Below are 23694 nucleotides of genomic sequence, written 5' to 3' on the forward strand. Positions count from 1 at the left end.
CCGGGTCACACAGGGAGTGGAGGGCGGGGCGGGGCGGGGCGGGGCGGGCAGTCGCCTCTCCAGCCCGTAGGAACCCACAGCACAGGGCAGCCCGGGGGGCTCAGCGTTTTGGCGCCGCCTTCGGACCAGGGCCTCATCCTGGGGTCCCGGGTCGAGCCCCACGTCGGGCTCCCTACGTGGAGCCTGCTTCTCCCACTGCCTGTGTCTCTGCCTCTCTCTCCCTCTCTGTCTCTCATGAATAAATAAATAAAATCTTAAATAAAAAAAAAAGAACCCACAGCACAGTGGCTGGCCCGGGCATCGTGACGCAGCCTGGCACACGCGCTCTTCACCCAGCAGCTAGCAGAGGCTTATTGACCGAAGGTCACAGGTGCAGAAGGCTACACGAGGGACCTTATTTTCACAAGACGTCCTGTCCTTGTTGCAGACCACCGGAGGATAACAATCTCCCTCCCTCTGCTCCCATGGACCCTCATAAATAAAGTGGCTGAAATAGTATATATAAAGCAATTTGGTGTGATCATCTGCAAATAACTGCTACTCTCAAAGACAGACTTCCAAAGACCACATTAAGGATGTGTGCACAAATCTTACACTACCCCCTCTCCATCACACCAGCACTAAAGTGTGATAAAAAAAAAAAGAGAAGGATCCCTGGGTGGCACAGCGGTTTAGCGCCTGCCTTTGGCCCAGGGCGCGATCCTGGAGACCCGGGATCAAGTCCCACGTCGGGCTCCCGGTGCATGGAGCCTGCTTCTCCCTCTCCCTCTGCCTGTGTCTCTGCCTCACTCTCTCTGTATGTGTGTGACTATCATAAAAAAAAAAAGAGTGAGAAATTTAGGGGCGCCTGGGTGGCTCAGCGGTTGAGCATCTGCCTTAGGCTCAGGGCATGATCCTGGGGTCCTGGGATGGAGTCCTGTATTGGGCTCTCCATAGGGAACCTGCTTCTCCCTCTGCCTGTGTCTCTGCCTCTCTGTGTGTGTCTCTCATGAATAAATACATAAAATATAAAAGAATAAGAAATTTAAGAGGTACCTAGCGGCTCAGTCGGTTGAGCCTCTGACTCTTGGTTTTTGCTTCCGGTCATGGTCCTCAGATCAAGCCCCCACCCCCATGGGCTCCGCACTCAGCAGAGCGCCGGCTTGAGATTCTCTCTCCCTCACCGGCCTTTCCCCCTGCTTACTCTACAATAAAAAAGAAATGAAAAATTTAAAAGCATTGATACAGGGAATTAACTAATGACCAAAAATGATAAACTGATGCCTCCAGGATAAAGGTACTACGGAGCTGTTGAATCGAATTCCCATGTCCCCTCAATGGCGGGGTTGCTGACACAGCAGGCTCAGCCTCCCTCTCCTGCCCTTATTTTTCTCTTCCAACTCGCTAGAAGAAAGGCCACATCTGCAAGTCACGTGAGCAGAACCCTTTCCTTCATCAAGGCACGGCGTGGCTTGGCTATGGTGAGGTAGAACCATCCCACCCTGGCCAAATTTTTGTAAAAAGGGGACGATGATAAAGGTGGTTGTACAGGTTTTTACCAGGTACAGTTGTCCAGCATGGTCCCCTTCTCAATATTTAGGATATTAACACGTCCCAGGGTACCTGTAAATACATTTTAACCATAAAGGGGGACACATGGGGGGCTCAGCGGTTGAGCATCTGCCTTTGGCTCAGGGCCTGATCCTGAGGTCTCGGGATCGAGTCCCACATCAGGCTCCTTGCATGGAGTCTGCTTTTCTCCCTCTGCCTGTGTCTCTGCCTCTCTCTCTCTGTGTCTTTCATGAATAAATAAATAAAATCTTAAAAAAAAAAAAGCCATCAGTCTGGCCTGGCTCTTAGTTGACATTTTTCAGTGGGGAACAAGAATTCAGGAAGATAGTTGGGGTGGAGGGGACTATGGAAACTCGCCCTGGTCCACAACACAGGCCCAGTAAAGGGCAAACTTGCACTGTTGTGGGGCACCTGCAGCCACGGAGCGGAGCCCAGCGGACTCCACCGCTGTGTCCAAAGTCAAAGGATGGGCCCCTTGTACTGCCAGGGTTCTTGAATACACTAAGCACTGGGCAGGGGGGCCACTTGCACCCAGACGTGGGTTTACTACTAAAAAACGTGGAGTACTTGGGACTTTCTCAAGGGGCGTGTGGGGTTTCTTGTAGGGTGCATCTGAGCACCCAAGGGGCTCCGCTTTCAGCTCATTATCGCAAAGACTGGAAGCAAGCAGCCCTCACGTTAATCGCTTCGTCCGAATCACGGGGTTCGCGGACTCTGGGTGCGAACGGACCCCCACCCGGAGTCCCACCTATTAGTTGTCCACCGGCCGGAAGGGAAGAGTCGTGCTCGGAGCCCACACGGCGAGCGGCACTACCGTCGCTTGGCTGCCGGGGGCCCCGCGCCTTGTCCAGCCCTACCTCTCAGTCCCTCGCCCTGGAGGAGCTCGGGGCGACAGCCCTGCACCGACCTGCGTCCCGCGAGGCCGAGCGCTGAGCCATTTTCCCCGGCGTCTCCCAGGGCCCGGGGGCGTGGTGGGAAGTTCCGTTCTCCCGCTTCCCCGCCCGCGCCCGCGCCCGCGGCGGGCTCGCACCACGCTCCAAAGCCCCTTCCCCGGGCGGCGCCCCGCGGGAATCTGGAGCCGCCCGCTGAGCGGCCAGTTAGGACACCCGGCCCGCGCGCGCCCCCTGCCGGCAGCGCCCTGCAGCCGCCGCCCCGCCCCGCCCCGCCCCGCCCACACCGTGGCCACGCCCCGGCCGCGTGCTCGCCCGCCAAGCCCCCCCCCCCCCGCCGCCCCCGTCTTCAGAGCCAAAAGCCACCTAACCGGCCGAAGGCCACCAGGGTCCCCCACCCAAGACTCCGGGGTGGGGGCAAACCCACTGGCCATCAAGGCAAATATTTTCATGCAGTGTTTTTTTTTTAAGACTTTATTTATTTATTCATGAGAGACACAGAGGCAGAGACACAGGCAGAGGGAGAAGCAGGCTCCAGGCAGGGAGCCCCACGTGGGACTCGATCCCGGGACTCGAAGATCAGGCCCTGGGCTGAAGGCGGGGCTAAGCCACTGAGCCACCGGGGCTGCCCATCACGCAGGGTTTAAATGCAAGTAGGGGGGATCCCTGGGTGGCTCAGCGGTTTGGCGCCTGCCTTCGGCCCAGGGCGCGATCCTGGAGTCCCACGTCGGGCTCCCGGCATGGAGCCTGCTTCTCTCTCCTCCTGTCTCTGCCTCTCTCTCTCTGTCTATCATAAATAAATAAATAAATAAATAAATCTTAAAAAAAAATGGAAGTAGGGAAACATCGGTCAGAATCCTGTTTTGTAAATAACGTTTTATTGGGGCTGTGCATGACACGGTGGAGCAAGTACAGGATCAGGTCCTACCTATATTTAAATTTTGATAATTTTTATATCATAAGTTATTTTTGCAATGACTTTAATGTTCACGTTAAGTACCGCACTAAACGGCGTACCTTGGGGACACCTGGGTAGCTCAGTGGTTAAGCATCTGCCTTCTGCTCAGGTCATGGTCCCGCAGTCCTGGGTTTGAGTCCTGATTGGGCTCCCTGCAGGCAGTCTGCTTCTCCCTCTGCCTGTGTCTCTGCCTGTGTCTCTCATGAATAAATAAAATCATTTTTTAAAAAAAGTGTACCTTGATTACTGATTTATTTAGTCCTACATTATATTTTGCATGGGAGGCAAAACCATCCCCTAAAGCAAACCTCAAACTGAGTATTTACATAAGTGTCCTGGGAGGAGGGGCATGAAGGGGATAGAAATCTCAAAACAAGCCTGAAATAATCTCCGTGTATTTAATGTCATCCACATCTCCAAATACCGGGCATTGGTGATTTTCTCCTCTCAGAAAGGAGCTTGCAGTAAGCATGGGTGTAAATGAAACCACAGTGCAGGTGAGTCAACCTGTGAAAAGCAATTGGGCCAGGCAGCCATTCTAAAACATGCTTCAGGACTTTTGTCCTGGGCTTTTTCATGTTGATTTTTATTGTTTTCCATGATCAGAAAACAAGTTTTGAATTTGGGGGCTTTAAGGGATAGAAAATCAGATAAATTCCAGATTATGGAAATTGCCCATTACCAATGGAAATGTTAATTCCTAAAGGAAATGAAAGTAGAACCATTTTTCTACACCTGTGCTATACATATGCAATTTTTTAAAGAAGGGTTTTATTTATTCATGAGAGGCACAGGGGGAGAGAGAGAGGCAGAGACACAAGTAGAGGGAGAAGCAGGCTCCATGCAGGGAACCCAACGTGGGACTCGATCCTCGGTCTCCAGGATCACGCCCTGGGCCGAAGGCAGCGCTAAACTGCTGAACCACCCGGGCTGCCAGCCATTTTTTTTTTTTTTTTTTTGCAATAAAGCTCAACTCCTAACAGAAATCCTTTAGGGTGGATATGGTAGCCCTTCGTAAACTAGTATCTGTTTCTTGTGTAGTCATGCTGGAACATTAATGCACCGAGAAGCGGCTGCGTATAAGAGAGTTCAACTACTCAATTATTTAAAATATTAAAAAGCAAGCAGAAGCTCTGAGCTAAAATGAGTGATTTTCTAAGTATGTTGGCACTAGTGCAAGGGAGCCATTTGTCCACAGAACACAGAATAGGAGTGCCTAATGTCTGCTTAGTCATTTTGAGGCTGATGGAGGAAGAGAGCTTCCAGTCCAAGTCCTCCTGTTGTTTTTAAGCATTTGGTAAAGCAATGTAGGGAGAGGCATCCCTAAATTTGTCTAAAAACCAAAGCAAAAAAAAAAAAAAAACACAACAATGGATAAACTTCCACTGCTAAAAAAAGGGTGAAAATGGGTGTTCTGACACAGGGATTGCAGATGCCACACAAGTTCAATGTTATGAAGCTCTTACCAAAGGTATAAGTAAATATTCTCTTGAGGATTTTCTAATGTCTAAAGGACATTCCCCGCCCCCCCCCCCCCCCCCCGGCTTTTGGCAGTACAATTACAAACAGGTGGGTTTTCTGGAATTTGATGGGTAGGGGAAGGCTGTCAATTTTAGGTAGATTTGTACCTATGTTAATTTGAAGTACTTTTCTATTTTCTTTTTTTTTTTTTTTACTTTTCCATTTTCTCAAGCAGTGATGATTTATTTGTGTGTCATGGGATCAAACGGTGATAACTTGAGATGACAGGGAAATTTTATCAAAGTATTGCAGGTGGAAAATCAGGATGAGCTCATTATTAGCTTTGCTGCAGAGCGTGTGTGAATGCATTGTTGGAAACAGGATGTGGCTCTAGCAGTGGGTGTCTGAAAAGCAGCTCAACAAAGCAGCCCCCTGGGATCCCTGGGTGGCGCAGCGGTTTGGCGCCTGCCTTTGGCCCAGGGCGTGATCCTGGAGACCCGGGATCGAATCCCACATCAGGCTCCCGGTGCATGGAGCCTGCTTCTCCCTCTGCCTGTGTCTCTGCCTCTCTCTCTCTCCGTGTGACTATCATGAATAAATAAATTAAAAAAAAAAAGAAAAAAAAAGTCTTGTTAAAAAAAAAAAAACAAAGCAGCCCCCTGAGTGCTGCAACCTAAGGCCACAGCTGGGCTCACCAGGCAGGTGTGGCCAGGACTTGGGAGGCTCAGGCCTCTTCCTTCTCAAACAGGCAAAGCAAACTCAGAGGAAAAGAAAAAGTTTGGTGACTTGCTTTCGCTGGGTTTATGTAGTGGTCCCTTGATGGAGTTCTGAAAAGAAAGAAAATGTTCTCATCTACTTTCAAACTCTACAGCCTGAATTCCAAGAAACTCTTAACATATGCTTTTCCTTAACTCTTTTGCAAATATAATAGACCTGTTTTATGAAGTATTGGGAACAGGGACCTAATATTGGCCAGGATGACAGCCCACTGTGGGCTCCGACTGTTTGTGGAGGTTTAACTACTGGTGCATGTGAATCCTTCTTTACATGTGAATCCTTCTTTACAATTACATACTCATGCAGGGGAAGGGCCTTAGATCCTGAATCTGAGAGAAAAAGCAAAGAGTCAGACAGGGAGAGGAGGCCCACAGTGTCACAATTTAGAATTTGAAAACTTCCAGACGGATTAAATACAATGTAAATTCTGTTAATTAGGATAATGGATGATGAGTGGACAGTGAGGTCAACTGAAATGTTTTTTTAAAAAAATAATTTTATTGAGGCATAACCAACATACATTAGATTCAGGTGTACAACATAATGAAATGTTATAATGGTCTGTATACAATGCAAAATGATCATTTAAGTCTAGTTAACATGTCATCAGTTACAATTTTTTTCTTGTGCTGAGAACTTTAAGATCTACCCTCTTAGCAACTTTAAAAATATGCAGTACAGTATTATTAACTAGTCATCATGCGTACATTATATCTCATGACTTATAACCAAAAGTTTGTACCTTTTGACCCTCTTCACCTATATCTCCCACCTCTAGCAAATGCCAATCTGTTCTCTATAAGCTTGGTTTCTTGTTTTATGGGTTTAAAAAAAAAAGATTTATTTATTTGAGAGAGAGAGCGAGCAAGAGCATGTGCAAACATGAATGAAGGGACGAGCAGAGGGAGAGGGAGAGAGAATCCTCAAGTAGTCTCCCCACTGAGTGCAGAGCACAACTCAGAGCTCGATCCCAGGAGCCTGAGCCAAAATCAAGAGTTGGCTGCTTAACTGAGCCACCCAGGCTCCCCTTGGATTTTTTTATATTCCACACGTAAGGGGCACCTGGGTGGCTGAGATGGTTGAGCATCTGTCTTCTGCTCAGGTCATGGTCTCCAGATCCTGGGTTCAAGCCCCACATCGGGCTTCTGGCTCAGCAGGGAGCCTGCTTCTCCCTCTCCCTCTCTCCCTGACTTGTGCACATTCTCTAAGATGAATAAATAAAATCTCTAAAAAAAATAGATTCCACATGTAAGATCATACCATATTTGTCTTTGACTGACTTAATTTAGCACCATGCCCTGGAGGTCCATCCATGACATGCAGGACTAGGAAGGGAGACACGGGTAGGGGCTGCATGACGAGGCTCACAGAAATCCGAGATAGGGAGAAATGCTGAAGCATACAAAACCAGAGATAGGGGTTACTGTTGGGGGTTGTGGAGGCCGAGAAAAATTAAGGCCATTCCACCTCAAGTTTAGCATTAGCACAAGTACAGCCATCTTGGGCCCCTGGGAATAAGAGCTGAACTTTACAGGAAAAACTGCAGAATGTCCTCGGCAGGAAATCCCATATCAGATCATAAGAAACTCCCCGACCCTTTCCCCATATTGGAAAGAAAAAAAAATTCCTCCACCTCTTCTGAAAATCCCCTAGACCAGCCCATAAAAAACCCAGCTGTAACCCACTTAGGGGTCCAAGCCCCTGCTCTGCTGTGTGGAGTATACTTGAACCCAAGCTCGAGCTTGTAAATAAACCCTCGTGTACTTGCATCGGTGTCGGCTCCTTGGTGGTTTCTCGGATTCACAATCTTGGGCACAACAGGGGTGAGTTAAGACTGCAGAGGAATAGGGGACCCTAAGTGTGTCTGGTCCCTGGAATTCAGCTAGATGGTTATCAAATCACCTGAATACCTGCAAAATCGATCAGAGATCTGAGATAAGAAATGCTGCAATTCTAAAATTAGAAAGGTGACTACTTTTTGGAAGGTATGAGGTGCCAAAATGTGAACCTGAGGTGATATAGCGATATACTGGAGGCTAGGTGGAGGGGAAGAAGCCTACTTAAGAAGGCTACTACAAAGTATTAGAAGTAGCCGAGCACAAAATCAGAACGTTTAGAAGTCTGCTCTGGTGGGGGACGTCCCTGGCCTAAAGGTGTTCAGGTAGTGAAGTGGGGGCGGAATCCCAGGTGGGACGGTGTGGTCTCAGGATCCCCAGGGCCACAAGAACAGTGGTGCCTGAGTGCAGCAGGGTTCCCAGGCATCAGAGTGGGGAAGCTGGGTGCAAAGAGCGGGCCTAGGCGCGGACTTTGCTTGCTGTTGCCATAAACAGAGAACTGCTGCCCACTTGCAGGACTACTCTCCCGGGCAGGAGCCGGGCAAAAGGCAGAAGCGCCCAGAGACCCCTGCCCTCCCCTGAGAGGAATGGTGTGGGTCTGTGCCATAGGAGTCTGTGAAGTTTGGAGACTCGACACTGGGTCACATGCCTAAGATAAAAATGCTCGGTCACAGGCTGGGTGAACACAGAGTGTGGGCAGAAACCAGGGAGACAAGAGTGACTGCTTTTCCGTGAGGGCTCACTGAAGAGTGGGGGGTGCAAACTTTCAGCTCGGGGGCTAGAGATGGGGGCCCTGCCATATTCATCCCCCACATCAGTGCTGAAAGCCAGCAAAGAGCAAAACAGCACCACATAGTGCAATCTGGAGCCGCTTACACTGAGCCGGGCCCCCTGGCAAGGAAGGTGCAGTTCCGCCCAGGCAAGGACAACTGAGAATCAGTGCAACAAACCCCGCCCCCAGACACCAGCAGGAGCTTCCGGCTAATACCAAGGTTAATGATCATACAGGACTGTAGAACTTCAGCGATCAGGGAAAACAGTATACAGCATTCATGGTCTTTTATTATCCTTTAGTCTTTCAGTTTTGTTTTTTTTTCCTTTTTAGCTATTATTTTTTCAAAAAAATTTTTTTAAATGATTTTATTTATTTATTCATGAAAGAGAGAGGCAGAGACGCAGGCAGAGGGAGAAGCAGACTCCCTGCAGGGAGCCCGATGTGACCCCGGGATCTGCTTGTCCAGGGGTAAGGGATTTTTGTTAAATTTTAGATTCCGGACCCCGGGATCACGACCTGAGCCGAAGGCAGACGCTCAACCCCTGAGCCACCCACTTGCCCCTTACTTTTTCAATTGTTAAATTATTTTTAATTTTTATATAAAAGTGTTCATATATATGTATATATACACACATGTATATGTATATATATTTGGTTCCCTTTCATTATATTTTGTTTTATTTTTGAACATATATAAGTTTTTCCTTTTTTTCCTATTTTGGGATCTAGTTCATTGTTTTGTTCTGTTTTACTTCTTGTTTGATTTTTCTTATTTTGTATTGTTTGTGTTTTCTTCTGGTTTGTTTCTTTTTCAGGTGGTGGTGGTGTTATTTTTGTCTTTTCTGTCTTCTATTCTTTTCTGGACATAAGGACAAGGCAGAGAAACTCACCCCAAAAGAAAGAATGGAAGGATATACTCACTGCCAGGGATTTAATCAATATGGATATAAGTAAGAAATCAGAACTAGAATTCAAAACAATTATAAAGGGGATCCCTGGGTGGCGCAGCGGTTTAGCGCCTGCCTTTGGCCCAGGGCGCGATCCTGGAGACCCGGGATCGAGTCCCACGTCGGGCTCCCGGTGCATGGAGCCTACTTCTCCCTCTGCCTGTGTCTCTGCCTCTCTCTCTCTCTGTGTGTGTGACTATCATAAAAAAAAAAAAAACGATTATAAAGATACTAGCTGGGCTTGAAAACAGCATGAAAGACACTAGAGAATCCGTTATGGTAGAAATAAAAGAACTAAGATCTAATCAGGCCAAAATTAAAAATGGTATTATAGAGATGCAGTCTAAAAGGGAAGCTCTAACAGTAAGGATAAAGGAGGCAGGAGAGAGAGTCTATGATGTAGAAGACAAAATGATGGAAAATAGCTGAGGGGCACCTGGGTGGCTCAGTCAGTTGGCCAACTGCCTTCGGCTCAGGTCACAATCCTGGGCACTTGGGATCTAGCCCCGCATCCGGCTCCCTGCTCAGTGAGGAGTCAGCTTCTTCCTCTCCCTGCTGCTCCCTCCGCTTGTGCTCTATCAGATAAGTAAAAACCTTTAAAGAAAAGAAAAAGAAAAGAAAGAAAGTGTAGCTGAGCAAAAGAGAGAAAAACAACCACTAAACCACAAGGGAGACTTTGAGAAATCAGTGATACCATAAAGCAAAATAGTATCTGGATAATAGGGGTCCCAGAAAAGGAAGGGAGGGCCAGAAGGTTTATTTGAACAAATTATAGCTGAGAACTTCCCTAATCTGACGAAGGAAATAGGCATTCAAGTCCAGGAGGCACAGAGAAACCCCTCTCAAAAATCAATAAAAATAGGTCAACACCACAACATATATTAGTGAAGCTTGCAAATTTCAGAGATAAAAGAGAAAATCCTGAATGCAGCTCAGGACAAGAGGTCCTTAACGTACAAGGATACAAACATTAGACTGGCAGCAGACCTGTCCACAGAGACCTGGCAAGCCAGAAAGAACTGGCATGATATATTCAGTGTGCTAAATAGGAAAAATATGCAGCCAAGAATACTTTATCCAGCAAGGCTCTCATTAAGAATAGAAGGAACAGACAATCTACAGAAACAGTGACTTTACAGGTAATATAATGGCACTAAATTCATATCTTTCAACAATTACTCTGAATGTAAATGGGCTAAATGCTCTAATCAAGAGACATAGGGTATCAGATTAGATTAAAAAAACAAAACCTAGGGGTACCTGGGTGGCTCAGTCGGGTAAGCAGCTGCCTTTGGCTCAGGTCAGGATCTCTGGGTCCTGGGATCAAGCCCCATATAGGGCTCCATGCTCAACAGTGAGTCTGCTTCTCCTTCTTCCTCTGTTGTTCCCCTGCTTGTGCTCTCTCTCTCTGCAAATAAATATTTTTAAAAACCAAGATTCATCACAATATGCAGTCTACAAAAGACTCATTTTAGATGTAAAGATACCTCCAGATTGAAAGTAAGGAGGTGGAGAACCATTAATCATGCTAAAGGACATCAAAAGAAAGCTGGAATAGCCATCCTTATTATCAAACTAGATTTTAAACCAAAGACTGGAATAAGAGATAAAGAGGGACACTTATAATAAAAGAGTATCAAACAAGAAGATTTAACAATTGTAAATATTTATGCCCCTGATTTGGGAGCAGCCAAATATATAAACCAATTAACAACAAAATTAAAGGAACATTGATAATAATACAATAATAGTAGGGGATTTTGACACCCCAGTCACAGCAATGGACAGATCATCTAAGCAGAAGATCAACAAGGAAACAAGGGCTTTGAATGACACACTGCACCAGGTGGCCTCCATGGATTTTTTTGAAAGATTTTTTTATTTATTCATTCATGAAAGACACACAGAGAGAGGCAGAGACATAGAGGGAGAAGCAGGCCCCATGCAGGAAGCCTTATGTGGAACTTGATCCCGGCACTCGGGGATCACGTTCCAAGCCAAAGGCAGACACTCAACTGCTGAGCCATGCAGGCGTCCCCTTCACAGATTTTTCAGAGCATTTCATCCTAAAGCAACAGAATGCACATGGATCATTCTCCAAAATAAATCACATGCTGGGTCACAAATCAGACTGGGTCACAAAAAAGACTGAGATTATACCATGCATATTTTCTGACCATGATACGTTAAAACTTGAGCTCAATCACAAGAGAAAATTTGGAAGGAACATAAATAAATGCAGGTTAAAGAGCATCCTACTGGGATCCCTGGGTGGCGCAGCGGTTTGGTGCCTGCCTTTGGCCCAGGGCACGATCCTGGAGACCCGGGATCGAATCCCACGTCGGGCTCCCGGTGCATGGAGCCTGCTTCTCCCTCTGCCTGTGTCTCTGCCTCTCTCTCTCTCTCTCTCTGTGACTATGACTATCATAAATAAATTTAAAAAAAAAAAAAAAAAGAGCATCCTACTTAAGAATGAATGGGTCAACCGGGGAATTAAAGAAAAATTTAAAAAATACATGGAAACAAATGAAAACAAAAACACGACAGTTCAGGGCAGCCCTGGTGGACCAGCAGTTTAGCGCCGCCTTCAGCCCAGGGTGTGATCCTGGAGACCCAGAATCGAGTCCCACATCAGGCTCTCTGCCTGGAGCCTGCTTCTCCCTCTGCCTGTGTCTGTGCCTCTCTCTCTCTCTCTCTCTCTCTCTCTCTCTCTCTCTCTCTCTCTTTCATGAATAAATAAATAAATAAATCTTTTAAAAAAAACACACACGACAGTTCAGAACCTTTGAGATACAGCAAAGGCAGACCTAAGAGCAATACAAGCCTTTCTCAAGAAAGAAGAAAGTCTCAAACACACAAACTAATCTTACACCTAAAGGAGCTGGAGAAAGAACAGCAAATGAGGCCTAAATCCAGCAGGAGAAGCGAAATAATAAAGATTAGAGCAGAAATCAATGATATAGAAAAAAAAAAGAACAGATCAATGAAACTAAAAGCTGGTTCTTTGAAAGAATAAGATCGATAAACCCCTAGCCAGACTAATCAAAAAGAGAAAGGACCCAAATAAATAAAATCATGAATGGAAGAGGAGAGATAATAACAAACACCTAAGAAATACAAATATAGGGCAATATTAAGAGCAATTATATGCCAACAAACTAGGCAATCTGGAAGAAATGCATGTATTCCTAGAAACTTTGCACTACCAAAACTAAAACAGGAAGAAATAGAAAACCTGAACACACCCATAACCAACAAAGAAATTGAATCAGTAATCAAAAATCTCCCAACAGGGGCACCTGGGTGGCTCAGGTCATGATCCCGTCCTGGGATCGAGTCCTGAATGGGGCTCCCCACAGGAAGTCTGCTTCTCCCTCTGTCTCTGCCTCTTTCTCTGTATCTCTCATGAATCAATCAATCAATCAATCAATCAATCAATCTTGAAAAAAAAATCTCCCAACAAACAATAGTCCAGGGCCAGATGGCCCTCCCAGTGGACTTCTACCAAACATTTAAAGATGAATTAATACCTACTCTTCTGAAGCTGTTTCAAAAAATAGAAATGGGGGACGCCTGGGTGGTTCAGTGGTTGAGCATCTGCCTTTGGCTCAGGGCGTGGTCCTGGGGTCCTGAGATCGAGTCCTGCATCAGGCTCCCTGTGGGAAGCCTGCTTCTCCCTCTGCCTGTGTGTCTGTCTCTGTCTCTCTCTGTGCCACTCATGAATAAATAAATAAAATCTTTAAAAAAAACAGAAATGGAAGGAAAACTTTCAAACTCATTCTATAAGGCCAGCATTACCTTGATCCCAAGACCAAAGACTCCACTAAAAAGAATTATAGACCAATATCCCTGATGAACATGGATGCCAAAATTCTCACCAAGTTACTAGTCAATAGGATCCAACAGTATATGAAAAGGATTATTCACCATGACCAAGTGGGATTTATGCCTAGGCTACAAGACTGGTTCAACATCTACAAATTAATCAACATGATGCACTACGTTAATTAAAGAAAGGACAAGAACCATATGATCCTCTCAATAGAAGCAGAAAAAGCATTTGACAAAATACAGCATCCTTTTTTTTTAAAGATTTTTAAAAATTTTATTTATTCATGAGAGACAGAGAGAGAGAGAAGCAGAGACACAGGCAGAGGGAGAAGCATGCTCCCTGCAAGGAGCCTGATGTGGGACTTGATCCTGGATCCTGGGATCACGCCCTGAGCTGTAGGCAGACTCTCAACCACTGAGCCACCCAGGTATCCCAACAGCATCCTTTCCTAATAAAAACTCTCTGCAGTATAGGGATAGAGGGAGCATATCTCAATATCATAAAAGCCAGGGATCCCTGGATGGCGCAGCGGTTTGGCGCCTGCCTTTGGCCCAGGGCGCGATCCTGGAGACCCGGGATCGAATCCCACATCGGGCTCCCGGTGCATGGAGCCTGCTTCTCCCTCTGCCTGTGTCTCTGCCTCTCTCTCTCTCTGTGACTATCACAAATAAATAAATAAATACCTTAAAAAAATTTAAAAAAAAATATCATAAAAGCCATATATGAAAAACCCATAGTGAGTATCATCCTAAATGGGGGAAAACTGAGAGCTTTTTCCCTAAGGTCAGAACATGGCAGGGATGTCCACTCTCGTCACTGCTGTTCAACATAGTACTGAAGTCCTAGCCTCAGCCATCAGACCAAAAAAAGAAATAAAAGGCATTTAAATTGGCAAAGAAGTCAAACTTTCACTCTTCACAGATGACATGATGGGTCATGTAGAAAACCCAAAAGAGGAAGGGTGCCTGGGTGGCTCAGTCAGTTAAGAGTCTGCCTTCCACTTAGGTCATGATCCCAGGGTCCTGGGACAGAGCCCCACATCGGGCTCCCTGCTTAGTGGAGAGCCTGCTTCTCCCTCTCCCTCTGTTGCTCCCCCTGCTTGTGCACACTCTATCAAATAAATAAATAAAAATCTTTAAAAAAAATCAAAAGATTCCACCCCAAAATTGTTAGAACTGATACATGAATTCAGCAAAGTCACAGGATATAAAATCAATGTACAGAAATCTGTTGCATTTCTATACACTAATAATGAAGTAGCACAAAGAGAAATCAAGGAATTGATTGCATTTACAATTGCATCAAAAACCATAAGATAAAAAAAAACAAAAAAAAAAACAAACAAAAAAACAAAACAAAACAAAAAAAACCATAAGATACCTAGGAATAAACCTAACCAAAGTAGTAAAGGATCTGTACTCTGAAAACTATAGAACACTTATGAAAGAAATTGAGAAAGACACAAAGATATAGAAAAACATTCTATGCTTATGGATTGGAAAAACAATTATTGGGGTGTCCGGATGGCTCAGTGGTTGAGTGTCAACCTTTGGCTCAGGTCCTGATCCTGAGCCAAAGGATCAATGCTACCCAAAACAATCTACACATTCAATGCAATCCCTATCAAAATACCGTCAGCATTTTTCAGAGCTGGAACAAACAATCCTTAAATTCATATGGACCAGAAAAGAACCCTGAAAAACCAAAGGAATGTTGAAAAAGAAAAACAAAGCTGGAAGCATCAGAATTCCAGACTTCAAACTGTACTACGAAGCTGTGATCATCAAGACAGTGTGGTACTGGCACAAAACAGACACATAGATCAATGGAACAGAACAGCAATCCCAGAAATGGACCCTCAACTTGATGGTCAACTCATCTTCGACAAAGCAGGAAAGACTATCCACTGGAAAAAGGACAGTCTCTTCAACAAATGGTGCTGGGAAAATTGGACAGCCACGTGCAAAGAATGAAAGTGGAACATTCTCTTATACCACACACAAAAATAAACTCAAAATGGATGAAAGACTTAAATGTGAGACAGGAATCCATCAAAATCTGAGAAAAGAACACAGGCAGCAACCTCTGTGACCTCAGCTGCAGCAACTTCTTGCTAGATACATCTCCAGCGGCAAGGGAAACAAAAGCAAAAGTGAACTACTGGGACTTCATGAAGATAAAAAGATTCTGCACAGCAAAGGAAACTGTCAACAAAACTAAAAGGGAACCTACAGAATGGGAGAAGATATCTGCAAATATCTTATCTGATAAAGAACTATAGGGCAGCCCCGGTGGCTCAACGGTTTAGCGCCATCTTCAGCCCAGGGCCTGATCCTGGGGTCCCGGGATCGAGTCCCACATCAGGCTTCCTGCATGGAGCCTGCTTCTCCCTCTGCCTGTGTCTCTGCCCCCCTCTCTCTCTGTATGTCTCATGAATAAATAAATAATCCTTAAAAAAAGATAAAGAAAAAAAGATAAAGAACTATAATCTTTATATTCTATAAAGAAATTATCAAACTCAACATCCAAAACACAACAAATTCAGTCAAGAAGTAGGCAGAAGACATGAACATTTCTCCAAAAGACATACAAATGTCCAACAGACATATAAAAAATGCTCAACATCACTGGGCATCAGGAAAATACTAATCAAAACCACAATGAGATACCATCTCACACTGGTCAGAATGGCTAAAATTAACAACTCAGGAAACAACAGTTGTTGGTTAGGATGCAGAGAAAGGGGAACCCTCATACACTGTTGGTGGGAATGCAAACTGGTGCAGCCACTATGAAAAACAGTATGGAGGTTCCTCAAAAAGTTAAAAGTTAAAAATAGAACTACTCTATGACCCAGCAATTATATTACTAGGTATTTATCCAAAGGACACAAATATAGTGATTTGAAGGGGCACCTACATCCCAATGTTTATAGCAGCAGTGTCCACAATAGCCACAATAGCCCAGATATCCATTCATCTGTCAATGGACATCTGGGCTATTATATATGTATACACACACACACACACACACACACACACACAGAGGAATATTATGCAGCCATCATGAAGAATGAAATCTTGAAGAGCCTTGGTGGCTCTGTCAGTTAAGTAGCTGCCTTCCACTTGGGTCATGATCCTAGAGTCCTAGGATTGAGCCCTGCATGGGGCTCCATGCTCAGCAGAGTCTGCTTCTCCCTCTGTCCCCTTTCCTGCCTCCCTGCCCACCCCCACACTCTGCTCATGTTCTCTTTCTTTCCCCTGTCCTCAAACAAAATCTTAAAAAAAAAAAAAAGAAGAAGAATGATACCTTGCCATTTGCAATGACAAGGATGGAACTAGAGGGTATTATGTTAAGCGAAATAAATCAACCAGAGAAAGACAAATACTGTATGATTTCACCCATATGTGGAATTTAAGAAACAAAACAGATGAACATAGAAGGGCAGGAAAAATAAAATAAGATGCGAACAGAAAGGGAGACAAACCATAAGAGACTCTTAACTAAAACAAAAAGAAGACTAGGAGGGCCAAGTGTTGGAGACATCAGAACACATTTTTTTAGTGTTTTGTTTTAAAGATTTTATTTATTTATTCATGAGAGACACAGAGAGAGAGGCAGAAGCATAGGCAGAGGGAGAAGCAGGCTCCCTGTGAGGAGCCCAATGCAGGACTTGATCTGGGAACCCTGATCATACCCTGAGCTGAAGGCAGACGCTCAACCACTGAGCCACCCAGGCATCCCCATCAGAAAGTTTTAATTCTCAAAAATATGTCCCCTGTTGCCAAGGGTCATGTTGCCATCATAATCTTAGATGGACCCTATAATGCCATTTTTGTTCTGGAGCCCAAATGGAGATGGATATTCTGGTGGCCCTGGGGCCCAGAACACCCAGGGCTAATCTAATGGGTGAGATAATGGTACTGTGGTTAAGTAGGAAAATGTCTTTTTTTTAATAAAAGAGCTGCAAACAGAGATATTTAGCATCAAAGTATGATATTTGTAATCTACCTTGGATACCTCAGCAAAAATCCCTTATTTGGTGGTGCCTGGGTGGCTCAGTTGGTAAAGCTTCTGCCTTCAGCTCAGGTCATGATCCCGGGATTCGGGATCAAGCCCCTCATCAGGCTCCCTGCTCAGAAGGGGAGTCTGCTTCTCTCTCTCCTTTTGCCCCTGCTCGTATGCGTGCTCTCTCTCTTGCTCACTCAAATAAATAAATAAAATATTTGAAAAAAGAAAAAGAAGAAAAAATCCCATATCTGAAAAAACAATGTCAAAATGCTAACAAACGGGACGCCTGGGTGGCTCAGCGGTTGAGCATCTGCCTTTGGCTCAGGGTGTGATCCCACAGTCCTGGGATTGAGTCCCACATCGGGCTCCCTGCAGGGAGCCTGCTTCTCCCTCTGCCTGTGTCTCTGCCTCTCGCATGAATAAATAAATAAAATCTTAAAAAAAAGAGAGAGAATACTTAGCAGGGTGACTGGGTAGCTCAGTAGGTTAAGTGCCCAGGGTCCTGGGATCGAGTCCCACATTGGACTCCCTGTTCAGTGGGGAGCCTGCTTCGCCCTATCCCCCTGCCACTCCCCCTGCTTGTGCTCTCTAATAAATAAATTAAATCTTAAAAAAAAAGAACACTTAGCATCCTAAAATCCACCAGCAACATGTTTGAATTCTTAGATATATGCCATGTTTTTATTTTTTAAACAATTTTTTTGTTTTGTAAAGTAAAAGAATACCATAACAAAATATACTGGGTGGCTTGAACAACAGAAATTTATTTTCTCGCCATTCTGGAGGTTAGGAAACCAAGATCAAGGTACCATCAAGACTGATTTCTGAAAAAAAAAAAAAAAAAAGACTGATTTCTGGAAGGCCTCTCTTCCTCACCTGTAGACTGGCGACTTCTTCCTGTGTCCTTACATGGCCTTTCCTCTGTGTACACATGGGAAGGTGGTGGGGAGATATCTGGTATCACTTCCTGTTCTAAGGATACCAGTCCTACTGAATTCAGGCTCTAGCCTTATGACCTCATTTAACCTAAATTACTTCTCTAAAGGCTTTATTTTTTTAAGATTATTTATTTGAGAGAGAGAGAGACCACGCATGAGCATGAATTGGGGGGGGAGAGTGCAGAGGGAAAAGCAAACTCCTTACTGAGCAGGGAGCTGGATGCAGGGCATGATCCCAGGACCCCAGGATCATGACCCGAACAGATGGCAGAAAGAAGCTTAACCCAAGACTGAACCAACCAGGTGCCCCTAAAGGCTATATTGCTAAATACAGTCACTTTGAAAATTAGGATTCAACATTTGAATGGGGGGGGGGGGAGACACACAATTCAGTCCATAACAAGGATTCTCTGTAGACAATATACATACTTCAGGAGCTCCTAAATCTTCAATCCTCTCCCCCTTTAATCTCCTAGAAGATACAGGCATCCAAATTATAACTCAGTGGCTAAATTGTGGGGTGTATGGGGTGCGTGTGTGTGTGCGCGCGCCTATTTATCTGGAGATAAATAGGTCCAATTCAATAGGTCCAGTTAAGTCCTATTTTCCCTTTACATTTTAAACTTTAAATTATTAAAAACTCATCATAAATGTAAATTCAACACTTAGGATTGATGTTATAATGCAAATGGTACAGACTGCAGCCAGCCTGAGTAGCCATGCTAGAAATGCAGCCTGGGGAGGCTGTCAAGTGCATCTCTTCTGCCTCCTGCATGACATAGTTCCTGATTGCTCATTTGTCTTCTGTAATATGTGACACAGTTTTACATTTGGAAACAAGTTTCATTTGTTTGTACATATTTATGAAAGGAGAAAGAAATCTATTTGAATCTGGTTAAAGCTTTGGTTTTCAGAAACCCGAGAATTAGTAAAGACAATTTTAAAAAAATGAAGTATTAGAAGTAGAGGGCAGTACAGGGAGCTCTGAAAAGTTCCAGGTCACAAAAGTTGTATTCATTGAGATTCAGAGTTTGTTCCCACTCTATGCTTCCCCTTTAGCTTCTTTTTGGAAAAGGAGTAGTACACTGTTGCTCTTTGGAGGACACAAATAATTTTTAAAGTTCTTACTCTATTTGTCATTTCTTCTGTTTCAACTTTTGTTATGTGCAAACTGAAAAGAAAAAAAATGGGCACAATTCTGCAAAATCTAGCCGCTTTTGTGTCTGTTTGGTTTTTCAAAAAAATCCTTACAAAATAAACATATTTGGGATGCCTGAGTGGCTCAGCGGTTGAGCGTCTGCCTTTCGCTCAGGGTGTGATCCTGGGATCCAGGATCGAATCCCACATCGGGCTCCCTGCATGGAGCCTGCTTCTCCCTTTGCCTATGTCTCTTCTTCTCTTTCTGTGTCTCTTGTGAATAAATAAATAAAAAATCTTAAAAAAAATAAACATATTTGGTTTGTTTAAATAAATTTTTATTTATTCAGGGGGAAAGGTATCAATCAGAACAATGCAGAGTTAGATTGAGAGGGTCTCCCACTTCAAGAAGCAATCTAAAAATAAACATACAAATAACAGTTCTTGGAAAATTTGAGGACTATAGGGACCAATGATGCTTGCCAGGCTGCAAAGGCACACAGTTCTTGTGGTGTACGGCGTAAAATTAAGGCCTATTATTATGTACTGCCTTGACATCTGGGAAAACCAATGGCCTAACTGCAGATTCTTCTCCCCACTCTGCTCCTGTAGATAAGATCCCCTAGCCAAAAAAAAAAAAAAAAAAAAAACCTCTTTATTATAAGGGATGGGCCCAGTTACAGATTTTATCCCTGAGTAGTAGGTTTCAGTACTCTGCCAGCCTATGGATCTCATCTGTCCAGTGTCAGATGTCCTGTGTTCAGCCTCCCCATTAACGCCAGGAGGGAAACCCCTCCCTCACCCACAAGGTAAACAGGACACCATTAAAATAGTCTCTACTGCTGCCTGGTTTCATCTGCACTAGTAAGATAAATTATTTATGTGCCACATGCACAAATGCAAATCGTTCTTTCATCTTTTAGTTAGAATTCTAAAATAAGAAGCTGTTTGGTTTGATTGACACAGACTGGGGGCATTGTTCTGAAACATTTAACTCGGATGTAGGTCTTCAGTGAACGAACTCAGAACTGCTTTTACTCTTTCTGCTCCCAGGCATGAAACCCTAGTAGCTAACAGGAATGTATATTCTGTTCCAGGCACTAACTCATTACAACAACCCTAAAAATATCAGCACTATTTTTATTCCCTTTCTACAGGTGAATAAATGAAACTAGGGAGGTTAAATAACTTGCCCAATGCTCTGACTTTGTTCAATTAACATTTGTTAGGTAGAACACAGGGTGCAGGATGGTGAGCCAAAGTTCACCAGACCACAAGAGAAACTAAAAGAGAGCAGTTAATTACTCACAAGACCTGGAAGAAGTACAGGGAATGCCTCCAAAGGCCACACAAGGAGGTCAGGGCAGAGTGCAGATAGAGACTAGGGACCTGAGGCAAGTGCCTTTACTAGGGTCTCTGGACGTAGGGCTTTGGAGTTCCCAGGTTAGGGCCAGATCCATCAATTTAAACCAAAAGAGTGGAGTTTTGGTAAGCCCCACAGGGATCTTATCTAAGGGACCTATAGAGCAAACAGGCACTGGGAGGCAGGGGAACAGTTGATCACAAGGGCTATTGGGGAAGTCATACCAGGAACTTAACATTTGCCTGTGATTTTGAGGGCTGCTATCTAGGGCATGTGCTTGCATGAGGCAGGGCTAGTGTAAGTTTAAGGTCCCTGCAGGCCACTTGACGAAACCAAATGGATGCCCAGACAGCAGTACCGTGGAGCAGCTTTGCTAAACTCTTGACACTCAAGGCCACACAGGTAATAAGTGGCAAAGCAGAGCTTCAAACTCCGGCAGTCTGAATCCAGAGACTCGCCTCCTCACTATGCTTTATTACCTCCCACTGCTAGGAAGAAAAGGAATAATCAAGACATGGCCCAACTGTTGTAATTTCAACCTAACTCTCAATGCCTATAATGATTTTTAAATTTCTAATTTTTTAAAACACATTCAAGGCCCTCAGTATGGGGTATCTGACGTTCAATAAACAGTAGACATAACACTCACACAGCAATAATTAAAACTCTTTTCCTTCTCTTTCTTAAACTACCTTTCCACTACAATATTCACTTTCATTAGAGGAAAGCCGATCTCACCCTCCTCCTTTCTTAGGTCAAGAGTGAGACCTCCCTTTTCTTTTCTTAGATTTTATTTATTTCTGAGAGAGAGAGAGGCAGAGACACAGGCAGAGGGAGAAGCAAGCTCCCTGCGGGGAGCCAGATGTGGGGCTCCAATCCCGGAACTCTGGGATCACAGCCTGAGCCACCCAGGCGCCCAAGAGTGAGACCCCTTTTAACAAAACCTTTGTAGGTAGCCTCAAATCCAGTAGAGCACATCACTTTTTCTACACTCATCCAATCACCTCTTGGAGAAAGGTTCTACTTTCTAATTTAAACCCGTTTCCAGGCGCCTGGCTGGCACAGTCGGTAGAGCGTGCAACTCTTGATCTTGGGGTTGTCAACTGGAGCCCCACACTGGGCACAGCGATCATCAAAACAAAAACAAAAACAAAAAACAAAAAACTAACAACGACAACCGTAACCTCGACCCTTCCAAACTCCCTACATATTCCACTTACATACCTGTTATCTCAAACCGATCTGCTCATCCAACACGCAATGGATGCGCTAGACGCTGTGAATTCTGTAATGAATAAAATCCTCCTTTCCACGAACTCAGTCCAGCGGAGTATAAAAACATGCTCATGAATGGCAACTTAACGCGAATATAAATGCTTTACATAAATCTGCGACCCTTGGCCATGTCCACTAGAGGATGGGAGGCGGCGGGAGACCAGGGCACTGGAGGCGCGCACCCGAGGACAGAAGAACGTTAAGGGAGCCAAGGGGCGAATAAGCGGCCACCGCGGGCGGACTGAAGAACAAGATGAAAACGGGCGCAAGGCAGGAAGAAGGGTTCAGAGAAGTGCGAACACTAAGCAGCGGGATGAAGGATGGAGGCGACTCTGAAGGCCGGCGGGCTCCTCAGGGCGAAGGTGCGTCCGTCTCACTCACCTCCCCTCTCTCCTCGCCCAGGAGGCCAGGCCCCGCCGTCGCCCCCAACTCGCAGGCGCGCGCGGGCTCCGCGGCGGGGGCCGAGGCGAGGGCGTGCCCCGCGGTGCGCAGGGCGGGCCCTGGAGAGCGAGGCCGCGGACGGATCGGCAGGACCGGTGTGGGGAGCCTGGGGCGAGGCCGCCCCCCCGACGGCTCAGCTGCGCGGGGGACAGCAGCGGGCCCGCGGGGAGCGGGCGGGCCGGCTGCGCTCCGCTCTCTTCCGGAAAGAACTGCGACGCTTCCCCACCCCCGAACCCGAGGCCTCCGTCTCCGGAGGCAGACCGGGACAGGGGGGCCATCGCTGCCGCGAAAGCAGGGAACACTCTCACGAGCCTGGGAAAGTCTCCGTTGCCTTGGCTCCCAGAAGGCCGCTGCGCAACCTCCCTAAAGCTGAGAAAAACGTGGAAACCGTTCCGGGTACGTCGGCAAAATCCTTCCCCAGGGCTACGTGGCGTCCAGCCCATGTGAAAGGGGTGGCGTATCCGTGTAAATAAGCCGCCGCTGCCAGCGGCTCGGAGCGCTCATTCTTCCAGTTCCGTAGGGGGCTCGGCAGGTCTCATTTAGATAGAAAACCGTGTCTTTCTCAGCCTTACACTTGAAATAACCGCAAGGGAAGGATGACGGACCACGGGATACATTTCACAGAATGGCCATATCAACAACACAGCCGATTCTGCTTGTGTTTCAGGTCCTTTCTGTGCTTGTGTGTATGTAGCATATTACATAATATTGGGCGCTTAGTGTGCCTCATGTGTATGCGTGTATATGTATGTTTGCATACTATATGCATAGATATGTGTGTACATGTACACATATATCGAAATGGCTCGAGTCGAGTTACATGTTTTTTTCTGAGCCTATCCTGAATTAAAAGAAAAGTCTAAATGGGGGATGGGAAGAAAAAACACAAAGTATTCAAAGTATTTCTACACAGCTGACAGTGTGTTTATTTTAGTGTTGTCATATTTAGCAAAAAAAAAAAAGAGTAGACCCACCTACATTCGAATTTCAGATAAACAATGAGCAACATTTTAGTATAAGTATGTCCCATATGTATGACAATAATAATGCAGTATTAAATGACTATTTTTTTTGTTAAAGATGAGAAGGCCACTAATGTGCCTCCTCCAAGCTGTTCACTTGCTGTTTGAGAAGCAGGAGGCAGCCCCTGATATCTGGCAGGTAGCAGAGCAGGCATGCCATGTTCTTCTGTTGGACATAAACTCACACAACATTAACCTAAGACAAAGTCACTAGGAGACTGATGAAGTGAGGCAAAACAAAACCAATTTATAATTTTGTCTAATCATAGCTTTTAAGACAGGTCACTGTGTCACTCAGAAAACACCAAAATAGGTGACTGCTATTTTATCAATTATAGCTTTATTCCCACTCTCCTCTGCCCTCCCTATAGATAAGATTTATTGAGATGCCCGATCATAAAATTGCTCCTGCTTTCCGACAGCGTCTGATCTAGAGTGAACTCCCCTCTCCTTAGATGTGGGGCTAAATAGCTCAAATACT

The 23694-nt window shown here is 45.2% G+C and overlaps 1 long non-coding RNA gene across 3 annotated transcripts; it reads right to left on the reverse strand.

Annotated features, from left to right (window-relative positions):
* Nucleotides 1-6113: 6113 nt before the first annotated feature.
* Nucleotides 6114-22611, reverse strand: LOC125754739 (uncharacterized). 3 transcript variants are annotated; one of them, XR_007409537.1, is made up of 4 exons: nucleotides 21700-22610; nucleotides 10455-10602; nucleotides 9631-9788; nucleotides 6114-9390 (listed from the first exon to the last, which is right to left on the reverse strand). It is a non-coding gene; the product is annotated as an uncharacterized LOC125754739 (long non-coding RNA). The 3 variants fall into 3 exon arrangements; XR_007409536.1 differs by having other exon boundaries at nucleotides 6114-9788; nucleotides 22132-22611; XR_007409535.1 differs by having other exon boundaries at nucleotides 6114-9788; nucleotides 21700-22607.
* Nucleotides 22612-23694: the final 1083 nt, after the last annotated feature.

Source organism: Canis lupus, chromosome X, assembly GCF_003254725.2.
Source record: "Canis lupus dingo isolate Sandy chromosome X, ASM325472v2, whole genome shotgun sequence".
In the NCBI taxonomy this organism is placed as follows: Eukaryota; Metazoa; Chordata; class Mammalia; order Carnivora; family Canidae; genus Canis; species Canis lupus.